Genomic DNA, 17,240 nt, shown 5'->3' on the forward strand with positions numbered 1-17,240 from the left:
TCATATATTTTACCACAAAAAGATATGAGTGATGAACTGAAACAATGGCTTTATTTAGAAATAATCTGACCTTTTAGCTTTAATTAAAGGCTATTGACTAACCCCCTCAATAAGACTTTGAATTTGATCACTTTAATATACTTAGATTTCATTTTAAATGACATTTATTGATTACTTATTTGTACCAAAGATTATAAATATCAACTGAATACTTGAAACAACCTGTGTGTTGCATACTATTTTTACTTTCCTGGTGAAGGAGTATGACATCGAGTGGTGAAGTAAATGTTCAGTGTAACAAATAGTAAATGTCAACTCTTAGAGAAGCAAAGTAGACTAATTCATTTTACTTCAGACTTATTTTTCTTGATCACAAGTATGATCCTGTTTTTACTTACCTTCTGTGATAGAGGTATATTAGAGTATAACTATTACTATATGAATTGAATTTTAATAGAAAAATTTTGAAAATTCTAGAAATAGATTCATAATATATTATCATTACTAATAAAATACATTTGAACTTGTTATTTTGGTTTTTTTAATTTGTTTTGAGAGGCAGAATTTCTTTTCTCTATTCATTCTAGGGGGAAAAAAATCTAGATTTCTAATCTTTCCAAAGTTTTATGTATACTCTCAAGAAATGAAGCAAAACTACTTCTACTTATAATAGGCCTTTCTCTCAAGTTGGACAAACTGGCCCAATAATATCACATTACAATGAAAGTTTGGCTTAAAATGTTTAAAATATAACCTGTGTAACCTAGCCACAGCTGGAGGGAGCCAATAATGTTCTCCTACTGTTTGATGACAAAAAGAACTTCAGGGAAGTTGCATTTATCCTGCTCTTTCACTATGCAGCAAGGTGACTGCCAAGTTGAGTTTCACAATAGTTTAAATGGTCTAAAACTAAAAACATTTGGTGGAGTGATATTTCACCATAGTAGCTCCATTGATCAATAGCTGAACCAAGAGTTTGCACAAAGAAGGAAAGAGGAAAATGCTTTGTCTTTGTTGCAGAGAATTCTATCCAAATTAACTTGCATTTGATTACTTAATACTTCAGAAATGACAAAATTTTCAATGGAGTATAGTTTGTCTTTGCTGCTTTTCAACTCTCTGTCACTTCTATATCTCATCCTCTTTCATGTCCTTTGCCTTATATCCCTAGAGACTTTTCAGGCTTTGCTACTAGTTCTAAGTCTCCTTGACCTTGAAGACTGTCTGATAAGAATTACCCTTTCCATAAATATCTGCTTTATAATATGGTGCTCTGATAATTTTCCGTGTCAATAGTTTATCAAATGTCTGTTATGCCAGAAATTGAGTTAAGTGTTAGCATGTGTTGGATATTCAACTAATATTATTGGAAGAGAAAATGATACAGTGATGAATAAGACCCAGTCCCTACTCTGGAGGAGACTATCGTTTAGTAAGAAAGTTATATTAGCCAATAATTAAATTCTGTTACCTTACAATAGATAATGTGTCAGATACAGTGTTATGGAAATGTGGTGAGCAGAAAAAATTATTCTGCAGGATGCTGACAGAGGGAAGGGAGGCTTCATTGAAGAAGCAACTTTGAGTCTTGTATTTTGCAGGCAGTGATTGAGACAGATGTTGAGGCATGCATAAACTAATGGGGTTGAGAAAGGACCCAACATGTCCTGAGTCTTTCTGTTCAGTTTGGCAGGAACACACGGGGTTGGGTAGGGAGTGTTAAGAGATAAGCTTGGACAATTACACTTGCTCTAGGCTTTCAAGAGCTTTCTTTGAAACATTAATGAGTTTGAATTGTTACCAAATGGGCAATGGGGGACAAAAAATATTTTAAAAAATAATTAGAAAGAGTGACATAGAGAAAGAGAGATAGTTGCAATAATTAAGAATGCCAGCTTTGCCTCTTACTAGCTATGTTAACAAATTACTTATCCTTTTTGTGTGTCAGTTTTGTCTATAAAATAGTGCTAATGTGTATGATTGGTGTAAAGATTAAGTGAGATAATAAAGACTAAGTATTTAGAATGAGTGTTTGGAAAAAAATTTTAAAAACACTGTAGATGAATGAATAAATGAAGTGAGAGTGGAGAAGATGCATCAAATTAAGGAACTTTCTAGAGTAAAAGAGCCTGTAATTGGTTACTGGTTGCTTCTGATAGGAGAGGTAGAGAAAGAAATGAAGTTACTTATTAAGGTTAGTAAGGTTTCCAGCTTGAGAAACAAGTATGGTCACATGAAAGCTTACAGGAGGCCAGGGATGATTGAAGGAATTACTGTTAACACTTTTGTACAAAATCTTTTCAAGAAAACTCTGGCACATTCAGTTCACCTTGAAATACAGAGGACTGGAACTTAGCATAGAGGTAGTCGTTGGGATAGAAAGACTTGGGAGTTAGTGAGAATGGAGGAAGATTGTTTAAGCCATTCAAAAATGAGTGCATGGAGTAAGAGATAGAAAGAATCACTAGGGTACTCCAGTTTTTAAGGTGGACAGGGGAGAAATTTCTAAAGATAGATTTATAGATATATCAGAAATGGAGGTATTCCAGTGCAAGGACACTTACATGGAAGTATAACACATATGCAACATTATATTTTTGAAAAATAAAATCACTTTTTAAATAGAACATTAGAGGGAATAACTTTTCCAATCACAACCATGATTATCATTTTACAACTCTATTTTTAAACTTCTGTTCCCTAAACAAATGTTTCTTTACATATTTGTGATTGGATTATAATAATTTACAATCTGCTTCTTTCACTTAACATTTAATATGATCATCCCCCCCAAAAAAACTTAATATGATCCATATTGTCACATAATCATAATCAGCACATTTAGCAGCTATAATAGTCCATGTTGAATTGTACCATATTTATTTAACTATTTTTATTTGGGAGATATAATTTTATTTATTTATTTATTTTGTTCTGGCAAATATTTTCAGACCTAAAATTCCTTTCTAAATTTCTCATTTTTTCTTAGGTAGTTCTATTTATGAGACCAAACACTGATCATAAAATGTCTATTCAACAGAATTACTATTTACTTTTACAATAAACTACCACATAAAACTTTCCAACAATTACCATTTTCATACTTAATTATTATTGTCATCTTCAATCCCTTCATTTTTCAGTGATTTTCATTCAAGATATGGGTACTGACATCAAATGCTCCATTTAAAAAAAAATCATATTTTGGCCAGTCTTACTATTACCAAATAGTATTTAATTGTTAAAACACTTCAAAATATTAAAAAATACTGCTTCACAACCTAAGTGTCCATCGACAGATAAATGGATAAAGAAGATGTGACACGTATATACAATGGAATATTACTCAGCCATAAAAAGAAACGAAATTGAGTTATTTGTAGTGAGGTGGATGGACCTAGCGTTTGTCATACAGAGTGAAGTAAGTCAGAAAGAGAAAAACATATACAGTGTGTTAACACATATATATGGAAAAAAAAAAAAAAAAGGTTCTAAAGAACCTAGGGGCAGGACAGGAATAAAGATGCAGACATAGAGAATGGACTTGAGGACACGGGGAAGGGGAAGAGTAAGCTGGGGTGAAGTGAGAGAGTGGCATGGACATATATACACTACCAAATGTAAAATAGATAGCTAGTGGGAAGCAGCCGCATAGCACAGGGAGATCAGCTCCAGGCTTTGTGACCACCTAGAGGGGTGGGATAGGGAGGGTGGGAGGGAGAGAGATGCAAGAGGGAAGAGATATGGGGATATATTTATATGTATAACTGATTCACTTTGTTATAAAGCAGAAACTAACACACCATTGTAAAACATTTATACTCCAATAAAGATGTTAAAAAAAAATACTGCTTCAAATAATCTTAGATATTTGTTTAAAAAACTTAATTCTTTATTCATTATTAAAGAACTAACTATATGAGTCACAAATGTATATGAATATAGGATAAATAGGCATAATTGAGGAAATTAATTTGATAGCATAGGTCAACATAAAAACCCATTCTGTCTCTATCATTTAGTTTCCCATTGAAAAAAGTCATATTTCCTTTGGTCTCACTTGTTGCATTTTTTACAAATGAAATAATCACCTACCACATTTCTATCTCATTTTTTCAAACCACTTGAATTTTGTATATATTGTAATAATATCCTGGGACCTCTTAATAGTACTGAGGGTCTTTTAAATTGTTTCATTTCTTCATTTAAAATAATCATTAAATGATAACTATGTGCCCAGCTTTCACTCACTCACTCTTGTCTACTTTTTTAAACTTTTCAGTGTAAACTTTAGCATCAAATTTGAGTGGGGGGAAGGAAAAAAATAGCTCAGCAAAACAGTTTGCTGTTAGAAGATTTTGAAAATACTTTGGTGTGAATTATTTTGGTTTCCTTTGAAGTTTTAATACTGTTGGTGTTTTTACTGATTTGTGTTCCCCCCATTATATATTATCACAAAGAGAAATTTGTTTGATGACACTACAAAAAAAAAGTTTAAAAGCCATTGTCTGGGTTTAGAAATATACACTTGACAGAAAGTTCCCTTGCAGGGTTTACAGGACCTGGAGTTAATTAATTCAATTCGTTTAGGATCTGCAGAGTCTTGTGGTTTAGTTAGATTTCAATGGGGTTGAAATTTTGTACAAAATATGGCTGATGACTTGCCAATAAAACCTCAACATAAAGTAAAATAGATTCTCATAGCACACTGAATGAGAAACCAGATCTTTTATAAAACTGATAGAGGGGTATTTTTATTTTATGTTCTATTTTCTGCTTCACTTTGGAAATTCTACTTGTTTGCACATAATTCAATTCTTAACATTCATTTTGCTTTAACCTGTCATTCTACTTAATTAAAAACAAAAACAAAAACAAACGTTTGAGCACCTATCATGTTCAAGCCACTCTACTGGATTCAAGAATATTAGAGCATTCAGACAACTCTGTTTCCTTAAGGAATTCATATTCTGGTTAAGGAAACAGACTATATGATTTTTGGCAGAAGGATTAATTTACTAATTGAACAAATGTTTATTGAGCATTTCCAATATACTGAATTAGAGACACATTTGTAAAAAAGATGAGGAGTTGGGTGTTTGGTAGCATCAAAAAGTAATAAAAGTAAGTTCAGATAATGATAAATTCTAAGAAGACAAAAAAGCAGGGGAAGGGTAGAGAGTGGTTATGTGTGCATGAATATGTGTGTGTGTTTGTGTGTGTGTGTGTGTGTGTTTGTGTGTGTGTTGGTGAATATTTTACAAAAGATGGTCAGAGAAGGTCTCATGAGAGAAGTAGGCCAGGAAAAGATGTGGAGAAATTAAAGACAAAGAAGGATTACAGTGCAGGGGCCCATGAGCCTAGTGAGTAAGGGCAGAATGACAAATCCCAGAGCAGAAATGAGGAGGCAGTGTGGGTAGGTACAGAGTGATGTGTGATGCTTTTGTCTTTTCTTCTAAGTATAGGAACACACTAGAGGGTTTTCAGCAGGGTTGTGACCTGATATGATTGCATTTTTAAAATATCAGTTTGGCTGCTGTATGGAGAATGAATTGCAGAGGGCAAAAGGAGAACTAGTCTAGTCAGAAGGTTATTGCAGTAAAATAATAGCATAAACAACAATACAAATAAGTTATGAGAAAAAGTAAGTCATACTTAATGCCAATGGACTTAACTTTGATTTGCTGTTAAAGAAATGTTCCTTAATAGGAGTCTGTGATACAAAGAAGGGCAAGTCCATCACAGGCAATGGAAAACTGTTTTGGTAAAAGAGGTGTGAGTTTACATTACCTCTTTCTGGGCAATGAGTAGTACTAGTTGAGTGAAATGGAGTATCGATGAAGAAGAATATTAGGCAATAAATCTGTGTAGCCAAGAGACCTGGATTGTGGAGAACGTAAAATACAAGTTTAGGAATTAGTTCATTCTGCAGGCAGCAGAAATAACTGTAGATATCTGAAGAGGACAATGGAATGCACAGTTTGGTGCTTTAGACAAGTTGATCTAGCAGTGGTTTGTAGTATTTTTTGAGGTACTATATTGGATGCAAGAGGATCTACTAGGGAGAAAAGTATCCTGAGGGATATGAGGTGAGCATCTGGGCAGAGGCCAGGTTTCATTGTTAGGTGAGAGACAATGGAAAGAAAGTATTAATGTAATGGGTTGAAGGAGAAGGAAGGATGAAAGGTAACTCCAAGTTTATATAGAATATACGTATCACCTTTAATTCTTCAACAAACTGCTGACGTAGGTAATATTCTTATTTTACAGATGAAGAAACTGAGGTGCTCAAGGCATAATAGCTTGCCAAGTTCTCAGAGCTAATGAGTGTCAGATGGGATTTTTAAACCCAGGTAAATTATATAACACTGTCCCCAAAATGCTCTGAAATAATTTAACGTTTCTAAAGATTGATTGTGTATGCATATTGTACTGTGTTCTCAAGATATTTATTTTAATGGAATAGTCGTTATACTTGATAACTGCTGTGCTCATTTACAAATACTGTTGATGGTGTACTCCAGATATTTAAAGCAATCAAAACTGTGTTTAAATAGAAATTTGGCTTTTATTCTCATTGTTTTCATTTAATCACAAAAATAATGTTAATGTATTGGTTTCTAATATCTTATATATTATATGTTTTATTTCATCTGTTCCCTTACTGATTTAATCAACTATAACACTCTTATTGTAAACCAACACACAGATAAAAAAGTGGGATAAAGTCAAAGGAATCAAATTGAGGAAACAATTTAGTAGAAGAGAAAATGCTTTTATAATAAGTTTAAATAGTTTAAACTTATAACTTAAAATAGTTTAAAAATTATAGGTGCAATATGTATTTTTAATCTATCTTTTCTTGCCAAGTTAATATTAAAATGTGTTAGACCTGAAAATAGATAGAACACCCCTTAGGTTCTTATACCTGGTCTTATACAATAGCATTCTTTGATATTAATGAACTATTTCAATTTAATTCTTTCAGTTATTATAGAGATGATGAACTTGGTGTTCTGACTTAGTTGTTCTATCTAAAGAGCACTAATACTTTATTATCTCTCTGGAATTTGATTCCATTTTGTAAGAACAGTTCAGGGACTGAATTACGTAATAATTGTACAGAACTGACCCTTTCTAAATATTTAATGTAAATCACCATAAATTAATATTTATTGATTTCACACAGTGGACCAGGTATTGTAGCAAAGTAGATCTACAGTATATTTAAAGTAGACAGCCTATATCTTCATTGTCCACCTTTCAATGATATTTTTGCCTGAAAAATATTTCTTTTGATTGTTATGCTTAGTCTTATACATGTTTTTGCAAATAGTATTGTGAATTATGTAGATAATAATGGAGATACCTTTCAAATGAAGGAAATAAGGCTTCTGTTGGGTGGCTATGAGCCAGAATATAAGTTCAGTTCAATAATTTTTTTCATTAATAACCTGGTAGATGTGAGGTCCTGAGTGAGCACTGAACAAAAAGAATATCTATATAACAACAATAGTGATAGTTACACATTAGTTCATTTAATGCTCCTAACAACCTTGGGAACCTGATCTTATTTATGATCACCCCATTTTCATGGATAATAAAAATGAGGTTCTAAGGTTAAATAACATGACCAAAAACATGGGATGGCAGAGCCACAATTATAATCCAAGTATGTATGACCATGAGTGCTATAAAATGCTCTTATGTACTATATTTTTAAAGCAATTAAAAGGTATGTCAATTGGCTAATGAAAATGTTCGATAAAATAAGAATTTTCCTAAATTTTGATCAAGCCATGCAAGATATTATATTGATTGTTCCTTTTCCTTAGAATGTTACCATTGTTGTAGATTTATTTACTATATAATTTGGTCTATTCTTTGGAAAGATAATAGCATGGAAAGTAGATTTAAAGGGAAAAAATTGATATAGAAATATATATTTGGTAGTCACATGATATAGTGCAGATAAAAATTAGGAGGGTCTGAGATAAATTCATTAATTAGTATACTGGTGTAAATAGTATAAACAATATTTAGTGAGTGCCTAATATGGGCTGGAGACTGGTGTAAGCACAAAGTCCTCAATCTCATTGAGCTTACATTTCACAAAAAGTAAATGTATGTCATGTGGTAATAGGTGCTGTGAAGAGCTGGGAGCATGCAGAAGGGGGGCTTTGGTGTTGGGGTGTTGGGGACAGGATTTTCACTATTTTTTATACTTGGTTAGGGAAGTCTTGAAACTGTCTTGAGATAGATGGAGTGATGTACTACGTCAAAAACTCCTACTACCTCCTATAAAATGAGAACAAAGGAATGACCATTAATTTGATGGTGTAGAAGACTCCAGGGTCTTGAAAAAGCTATTGTATGGATTGGTAAGAAGATAAGCCTGATTGAATTGATTCAAGACGATATGAGAAGAAGAAAGGGAGATAGTATTAACAATTCTTTGAGTTTTGCTATAAAACAAAGCAGAGAAATGGAAGAGTAGTTGGATAGGAATGTGCATCAAGGAAGATTTGTTGTAATTTTTAAGATGAAAAAATTTCTTAAATCAGGTTGCATGTTGATGGGAATCATCCAGTAAAGAGGAAAAATCAAGGAGACAGGAGGTAGGGTGATATTCTGGAGTATTGTCTTTGAGTAGTTAAACAGATATGGATGGCTTCCAAGTAGAGGAGGGATTAGCTTTAGGTAGAAGTAGGGCAGCTCATACAAATTAACCAAAGAAAATATGTAATATATGGATACAGATGAAAGTAAGTGGGTGGATGTGGTACTAGCAACATTTAGAAGTTCTCTCTTGATTGCATTTTTTTAAAGAAATAGAAATCATAGATAGCTGAGAATCAAAAATAGAGAAAAATTCTAAAGAGGGGATGGAAGTGTGAAAACTCAAGAGAACTCAGTTTGGTGAAAGAGAATTATACAGAAAAAAATGTATTTTGAGGATGTTATGTTTAAGGTCCTGTGGGTCATTCAAGAAGAGAGGATATGCAATCCTTTTGCTTAGTCAGGAGATGAAGACTAGAAACAGATATGGGTACTAGTGGCATAGCTATAGTAATTTAAACCATGATGTAAAAGATATGGCCAGAGAGAATGAGCAAAGTGAAGAGAGGAAGCCAAGGTCATAATTAAAGTATTTCATCATTTGTTTAGGTAAGGGAAGAGTGCCAGCAAAGGAGAAAATATAAAACAACAACAAAATAGAGAGGGATAAAGAAAACTAGGATAAGGTAACTAGATGAACATTTACAAGAGAGTGTTCAGTTTTTGGTTTTGTTTTTAACATCTTTATTGGAGTATAATTGCTTTACAATGGTGTGTTAGTTTCTGCTTTATAACAAAGTGAATCAGCTATACATATACATATACCCCATATCTCTTCCCTCTTGCATCTCTCTCCGTCCCACACTCCCTATCCCACCCCTCTAGGTGGTGACAAAGCACTGAGCTGATCTCCCTGTGCTATGCGGCTGCTTCCCACTAGCTGTCGGTTCTACATTTAGTAGTGTATATATGTCAATGCTACTCTCTCACTCCGTCCCAGCTTACCCTTCCCCCTCCCCATGTCCTCAAGTCCATTCTCTACATCTGTGTCTTTATTCCTGTCCTGCCTCTAGGTTCTTCAGAACCTTTTTTTTTTTTTTTATAGATTCCATATATATGTGTTAGCATACGGTATTTATTTTTCTCTTTCTGACTTACTTCACTCTGTATGGCAGACTCTAGGTCCACCCACCTCACTACAAATAACACAATTTCATTTCTTTTTATGGCTGAGTAATATTCCATTGTATATATGTGCCACATCTTCTTTATCCATTCATCTGTCGATGGACACTTAGGTTGCTTCCACATCCTGGCTGTTGTAACTAGAGCTGCAATGAACATTGTGGTACATGACTCTTTTTGAATTATGGTTTTCTCAGGGTATACACCCAGTAGAATTGCTGGGTCATATGGTAGTTCTATTTTTAGTTTTTTTTAGTTTTTTAAGGAACCTCCATACTATTCTCCAGAGTGGATGTATCAATTTACATTCCTACCAACAGTGCAAGAGGGTTCCCTTTTCTCCACACCCTCTCCAGCATTTATTGTTTGTCGATTTTATGATGATGGCCATTCTGACCAGTGTGAGATGATATCTCATTGTAGTTTTGATTTGCATTTCTCTAATGATTAATGATGTTGAGCATTCTTTCATGTGTTTCTTGGCAATCTGTATATCTTCTTTGGAGAAATGTCTATTTACATCTTCTGCCCATTTTTGGATTGGGTTGTTTGTTTTTTTAATATAGAGCTGAATGAGCTGCTTGTAAATTTTGGAGATTAATCCTTTGTCAGTTGCTTCATTTGCAAATATTTTCTCCCATTCTGAGGGTTGTCTTTTTGTCTTGTTTATGGTTTCCTTCTCTGTGTAAAACTTTGAAGATTCATTAGGTCCCATTTGTTTATTTTTGTTTTTATTTCTCTTTCTCTAGGAGGTGGGTCGAAAAGGATCTTGCTGTGATTTATGTCATAGAATGTACTGCCTCTGATTTTCCTCTAAGAGTTTGATAGCGTCTGGCCTTACATTTAGGTCTTTAATCTATTTTAAGTTTATTTTTTGTATGTTGTTAGGAAGTGTTCTAATTTCATTCTTTTACATGTAGCTGTCCAGTTCTCCCAGCACCACTTATTGAAGAGGCTGTCTTTTCTCCATTGCATATTCTTGCCTCCTTTATCAAAAATAAAGTGACCATATGTGTGTAGGTTTATCTCTGGGCTTTCTATCCGTTCCATTGATCTGTATTTCTGTTTTTGTGCCAGTACCATATTGTCTTGATTACTGTAGCTTTGGAGTATAGCCTGAAGTCTGGGAGCCTGATTCCTCCAGCTCCATTTTTCGTTCTCAAGATTGCTTTCGCTATTCGGGGTCTTTTGTTTTTCCATACAAATTGTGAAATTGTTTGTTCTAATTTTGTGAAAAATGCCCTTGGTAGTTTGATAGGGATTGCACTGAATCTGTAGATTGCTTTGGGTAGTAGAGTCATTTTCACAATGTTGATTCTTGCAATCCAAGAACATGGTATATCTCTCCATCTATTTGTATCATCTTTGATCTCTTCCATAAGCGTCTTATAGTTTACTGCATACAAGTCTTTGGTCTCCTTAGGTAGGTTTATTCCTAGTTATTTTATTCTTTTTGTTACAGTGGTAAATGGGAGTGTTTCCTTAATTTCACTTTCAGATTTTTCATCATTAGTGTATAGGAATGCAAGAGATTTCTGTGCATTAATTTTGTATCCTGCTACTTTACCAAATTCATTGATTAGCTCTAGTAGTTTTCTGGTAGCATCTTTAGGATTCTCTATGTAGAGTATCATGTCATCTGCAAATAGTGACAGCTTTACTTCTTCTTTCCTGATTTGGATTCCTTTTATTTCTTTTTCTTCTCTGATTGTTGTGGCTAAAACTTCCAAAACTATGTTGAATAATAACGGTGAGAGTGGGCAACCTTGTCTTGTTCCTGATCTTAGAGGAAATGGTTTCAGTCTTTCACTATTGAGGGCGATGTTGGCTTAGGGTTTGTCATATATGGCCTTTATTATGTTGAGGTAAGTTCCCTCTATGCCTACTTTCTGGAGGGTTTTTATCATAAATGGGTGTTGAATTTTGTTGAAAGCTTTCTCTGCATCTATTGAGATGATCATATGGTTTTTCTCCTTCAGTTTGTTAATATGGTGTATCACATTGATTGATTTGCGTTTATTGAAGAATCCTTGCATTCTTGGGGTAAACTCCACTTGATCATGCTGTATGATCCTTTTAATGTGCGGTTGGATTCTGTTTGCTAGTATTTTGTTGAGGAATTTTGCATCTATGTTCATCAGTGATATTGGCCTGTAGTTTTCTTTCTTTGTGACATCTTTGTCTGGTTTTGGTATCAGGGTGATGGTGGCCTCATAGAATGAGTTTGGGAGTGTTCCTCCCTCTGCTATATTTTGGAAGAGTTTGAAAAGGATAGGTGTTAACTCTTCTCTAAATGTTTGGTAGATTTAGCCTGTGAAGCCTACTGGTCCTGGGCTTTTGTTTGTTTGTTGGAAGATTTTTAATCACAGTTTCAATTTCAGAGCTTGTGATTGGTCTGTTCATATTTTCTATTTCTTCCTGGTTCAGTCTCAGAAGGTTGTGCTTTTCTAAGAATTTATCCATTTCTTCCAGCCTGTCCATTTTATTGGCATAGAGTTGCTTGTAGTAATCTCCCATGATCCTTTGTATTTCTCAGTGTCAGTTCTTACTTCTCCTTTTTCATTTCTAATTCTGGTGATTGGAGTCTTCTCCCATTTTTCTTGATGAGTCTGGCTAATGGTTTATCAATTTTGTTTATCTTTTCAAAGAACCAGCTTTTAGTTTTATTGATCTTTGTTATTGCTTCCTTCGTTTCTTTTTCATTTATTTCTGATCTGATCTTTATGATTTCTTTCCTTCTGCTAACTTTGGGAATTTTTGTTCTTCTTTTTCTAATTGCTTTAGTTGTAAGTTTAGTAGTTTATTTGAGATTTTTCTTGTTTCTTAAAGTAGGATTGTATTGGTATAAACTTCCCTCTTAGAAATGCTTTTGCTGCATCCCATAGGTTTTGGGTCATTGTGTTTTCATTGTCATTTGTTTCTAGGTAGTTTTTGATTTCCTCTTTGATTTCTTCAGTGATCTCTTGGTTATTAAGTAGTGTTTTGTTTAGACTCCATTTGTTTGTATTTCTTAAACTTTTTTTCCTGTAATTGATATCTAGTCTCATAGCATTGTAGTCGGAAAAGATAATTGATATGATTTCAATTTTCTTAAATTTACTAAGGCTTGATTTGTGATGCAGCTATGATCTATCCTGGAGAATGTTCCATGAGCACTTGAGAAGAAAGTGTTTTCTGTTGTTTTTGGATGGAATGTCCTATAAATATCAATTAATTCCATCTTGTTTAATGTATCATTTAAAGCTTGTGTTTCCTTACTGATTTTCATTTTGGGTGATCTGTCCATTGGTGAAAGTGGGGTGTTAAAGTCCCCTACTATGATTGTGTTACTGTCGATTTCCCCTTTTATGGCTTTTAGTATTTGCCTTATGTACTGAGGTGCTCCTATGTTGGGTGCATAAATATTTACAATTGTTATGTCTTCTTCTTGGATTGATCCCTTGATCATTATGTAGTGGCCTTCTTTGTTTCTTGTAATAGTCTTTGTTGTGAAGTCTATTTTGTCTGATAAGAGAATTGCTACTCCAGCTTCCTTTTGATTTCCATTTGCATGGAATATCTTTTTCCATCCCCTCACTTTCAGTCTGTATGTGTACCTAGGTCTGAAGTGGGTCTCTTGTAGACAGCATATATACGGGTCTTGTTTTTCGATCCATTCAGCCAATCTATATCTTTTGGTTGGAGCATTCAATCCATTTACATTTAAGGGAATTATTGATATGTATGTTCCTATTACCATTTTCTTAATTGTTGTGGGTTTGTTATTGTAGGTCTTTTCCTTCTCTTGTGTTTCCTGCCTGGAGAAGTTCCTCTAGCATTTGTTGTAGAGCTGGTTTGGTGGTGCTGAATTCTCTTAGCTTTTGCTTGTCTGTAAAGGTTTTAATTTTTCAATTGAACCTGAATGAGATCCTTGCTGGGTAGAGTAATCTTTGTTGTAGATTTTTCCCTTTCATCCCTTTAAATATGTCCTGCCACTCCCTTCTGGCTTGCAGAGATTCTGCTGAAAGATCAGCTGTTAACCTTATGGGGATTCCCTTGTATGTTATTTGTTGTTTTTCCCTTGCTGCTTTTAATATTTTTTCTTTGCATTTAATTTTTGATGGTTTGATTAATATGTGTCTTGGCATGTTTCCTCTTGGATTTATCCTGTATGGGACTCTCTGTGCTTCCTGGACTTGATTAACTATTTCCTTTCCCATATTAGGGAAATTTTCAACTATAATCTCTTCAAATATTTTCTCAGTCCCTTTCTTTTTCTCTTCTTCTTCTGAGACCCCTATAATTTGAATGTTGGTGTATTTAATATTGTCCTAGAGGTCTCTGTGACTGTCCTCAATTCTTTCATTCTTTTTTCTTACTCTGCTCTTCAGTAGTTATTTCCACTATTTTAACTTCCAGGTCACTTATCCACTTTTCTGCCTCAGTTATTCTGCTATTGATTCCTTCTATAGAATTTTTTATTTCATTTCTTGTGTTGTTCATCATTGTTTGTTTGCTCTTTAGTTCTTCTAGGTCCTTGTTAAACGTTTCTTGTATTTTCTCCATTCTATTTCCAAGATTTTGGATCATCTTTACTATCATTATTCTGAATTCTTTTTCAGGCAGACTGCCTATTTCCTCTTCGTTTGTTTCGTCTGGTGGGTTTTTCCCTTGCTCCATCATCTGCTGTGTGTTTCTCTGTTGTCTATTCAGATATTCCACAGATGCAGGGTACATAAAGTTGATTGTGGAGATTTAATCCGCTGCTCCTGAGGCTGCTGGAAGAGATTTCCCTTTCTCTTCTTTGTTCGCACAGCTCCTGGGGTTCAGCTTTGGATTTGGCCCCGCCTCTGCATGTAGGTCGCCTGAGGGCGTCTGTTCTTTGTTCAGACAGGATGTGGTTAAAGTAGCAGCTGATTAGGTGGCTCTGGCTCACTCAGGCCGGGTGGAGGGAGGGATATGGGATGCGGGGCGAGCCTGCGGCATCAGAGGCTGGCATGACGTTGCAACAGCCTGAGGCGTGCCGTGTGTTCTCCTGAGGAAGTTGTCCCTGGATCACGGGACCCTGGCAGTGGCTGGCTGCACAGGATCCCAGGAGAGGAGGTGTGGAGAGTGACCTGTGCTTGCTCGCAGGCTTCTTTGTGTGTGCAGCAGCAGCCTTAGCATCTCATGCCCGTCTCTGTGGTCCACGCTGATAGCTGCAGCTCGCGCCTGTCTCTGGAGCCCGTTTAGGTGGTGCTGTTAATACCCTCTCCTTGCACACCACGAAACAAAGTAGCAAGGAAAAGTTTCTTGCCTCTTCGGCAGCTCCAGACCTTTTCTGGACACACTCCTGTCTAGCTCTGGCTCACTAGCCCCTTTCAGGCTGTGTTCACGCAGCCAACCCCACTCCTCTCCCTGGGATCCGACCTCTGAAGCCGGAGCCTCAGCTCCCTGCCCTCACCCCCCAGGGGGAAGGAAGCACCTATTCACCTCTCGGGCTGGTGAGTGCTGGTCGGCACTGATCCTCTGTGCGGCAATCTCTCCGCTTTGCCCTCCACACCCCTGTTGCTGCGCTCTCCTCCGTGACTCTGAAGCTTCCCTCCTCCGCCACCTGCAGTCTCCGCCCGTGAAGGGCCTTCTTAGTGTGTGGAAACCTTTCCTCCTTCACAGGTCCCTCCCACTGGTACAGGTTTGTCCCTATTCTTTTGTCTCTGTTTTTTCTTTTTTCTTTTGCCCTACCCAGGTACGTGGGGAGTTTCTTGCCTTTTGGGAGGTGTGAGGTCTTCTGCCATCATTCAGTAGGTGTTCTGTAGGAGTTGTTCCACATGTAGATGTATTTCTGATGTATTTGTGGGGAGGAAGGTGATCTCCATGTCTTACTCTTCTGCCATCTTGAAGCTCTTCCGAGTGTTCAGTTCTTAAATGAGTTCGAATAGGATGAAGACTAAAAATAGACCATTGCATTTTGAAAATTAGGAGTCTATTGATTATCTAACTGGCAATTATTTCTGAGGAGTGGTGGGTGTAAAGCTATAATCTAATTGGCTGAAGTTTTAAGGTATTTGGCCATGACTGTGGAAGGAAACATCCTAAGAGGTTAGTAGCTGTAAAATGAGGTGGAGTCCAGGGATTATTTAGATTTTAATAAAAGTTTACTAAATATCCCCTCAGTGCCAGACACCATCCAAGGCGGCCTTGAACAAAGTGGATGCTGTAAACAGAAGTGACAAAACACCAGTCCTCAAATATCCTACATTCTAATTTAGGTTATTTCTTTAGCCTGAGAATCCTTGAGCATTTTTAAATTTTATATTAGGAGAAAGAGTCAAAAGAGAGAGAGGAATAAGAGAGGTGATTCAAGGCGTGACAGAGTGAAGGGAAGTTCACAAAGTGCATGGAGTCATTGATAAGAGGAAACCACTATAAAATGCAAAAAAAAAAAAAAAACCTGGATTTTCAGTTTATGGCATTTACGTGAACAAGGATTTTGTACAGAAACACAGTGGTTCAGTGAGAACAATATAATAGGTTTCAGAAGATTGTGATTCTATCCCCACACTTAACTAACTATACAAACAGAGGAAAGGCCCTTGAGGGACCATGGTTGCTTCTGTGTAAATTAACGGTATCTGTTCAATAGCAAGGTGTTCTTACATTGGTTAAATGAGATTATAGATTTTCTAAAGAGCCTTATAAGTCAAAACTTTTATTATAAGAAAATGGTAATTGACAGGGCACATCTGCAAATCTTGTGACCTATATTTTGTGGTTCTTACAATTTAATTTTTATAATCATTATTTTTATTTATTAGACTATAATTGTAGTAAAAATTCATATTTTTATTTGATATTTTAATGTTTTTATATTTGTAAAATACGTTTACATTTATAAAACACTTGATTGTTTATTATGAGCAAGTTAACAAAATAAATTTAGAATATATAATTCCCCTTGACAACTGTGCACTAATACAAGAACAAAGACATTATTATGCCTTGTATGATCACATGTTACAATAGATGAGCCTTGGCTTACAATGACTGCTTTGTCTGATGTTTATTAGCCCATGCCTTGGTGCAGTTGAACTTGTCCTAAATTCACTGTTTCAGAGCTACAACGTGTATAGTACATTCATTGTCCTGTGAATAATACTCTCTGGCTTGAGTCAAGAGACTATAAACTTAGGACTTCTAATGTTCTTTTCTTATAGGTTCTAGAAACTCCTGCTAAAATGTTGAAATACATAAAGACATTAAAATAGTTCAAATGGAGGAAACGTCATCTGATACGATTTTGAAAAATAACTATGTAATCTTTATAGGATGAGAATTATCCCTCATTTTCCCTCTTGGTGCAAGCATTAATGAATGTCATCTGAGTGTGGATTTCAATTTGTCGTTACTCTATTTAATTCCAAATAAGACAATTCCATGATACACTAACTTTTTTATAATTCTAATCACTATTACTGGGAGTTTCCAATAATTCTGAGATTATTACTTATGTTTTAAAATGATATCACAAAAGTTAAAGA

General features: G+C 35.2%; 1 protein-coding gene across 5 annotated transcripts in view; it reads left to right on the top strand.

The window, feature by feature from the left end:
* The window catches only part of CNTN1 (contactin 1), a 358,325-nt gene that overhangs the window by 39,317 nt on the left and 301,768 nt on the right, over positions 1-17,240 (top strand). Inside the window, exon 2 of one of the 5 annotated variants that reach the window (XM_036867147.1) lies at positions 6,271-6,353. The exons of the other annotated variants lie outside the window; for them this stretch is intronic. The gene's annotated coding sequence lies outside the window, so the exon portion shown is untranslated. The remainder of the gene's footprint in view (positions 1-6,270; positions 6,354-17,240) is intronic. 5 annotated transcript variants of the gene reach the window in all.

This window comes from Balaenoptera musculus, chromosome 10, assembly GCF_009873245.2.
Source record: "Balaenoptera musculus isolate JJ_BM4_2016_0621 chromosome 10, mBalMus1.pri.v3, whole genome shotgun sequence".
NCBI lineage: Eukaryota > Metazoa > Chordata > Mammalia > Artiodactyla > Balaenopteridae > Balaenoptera > Balaenoptera musculus.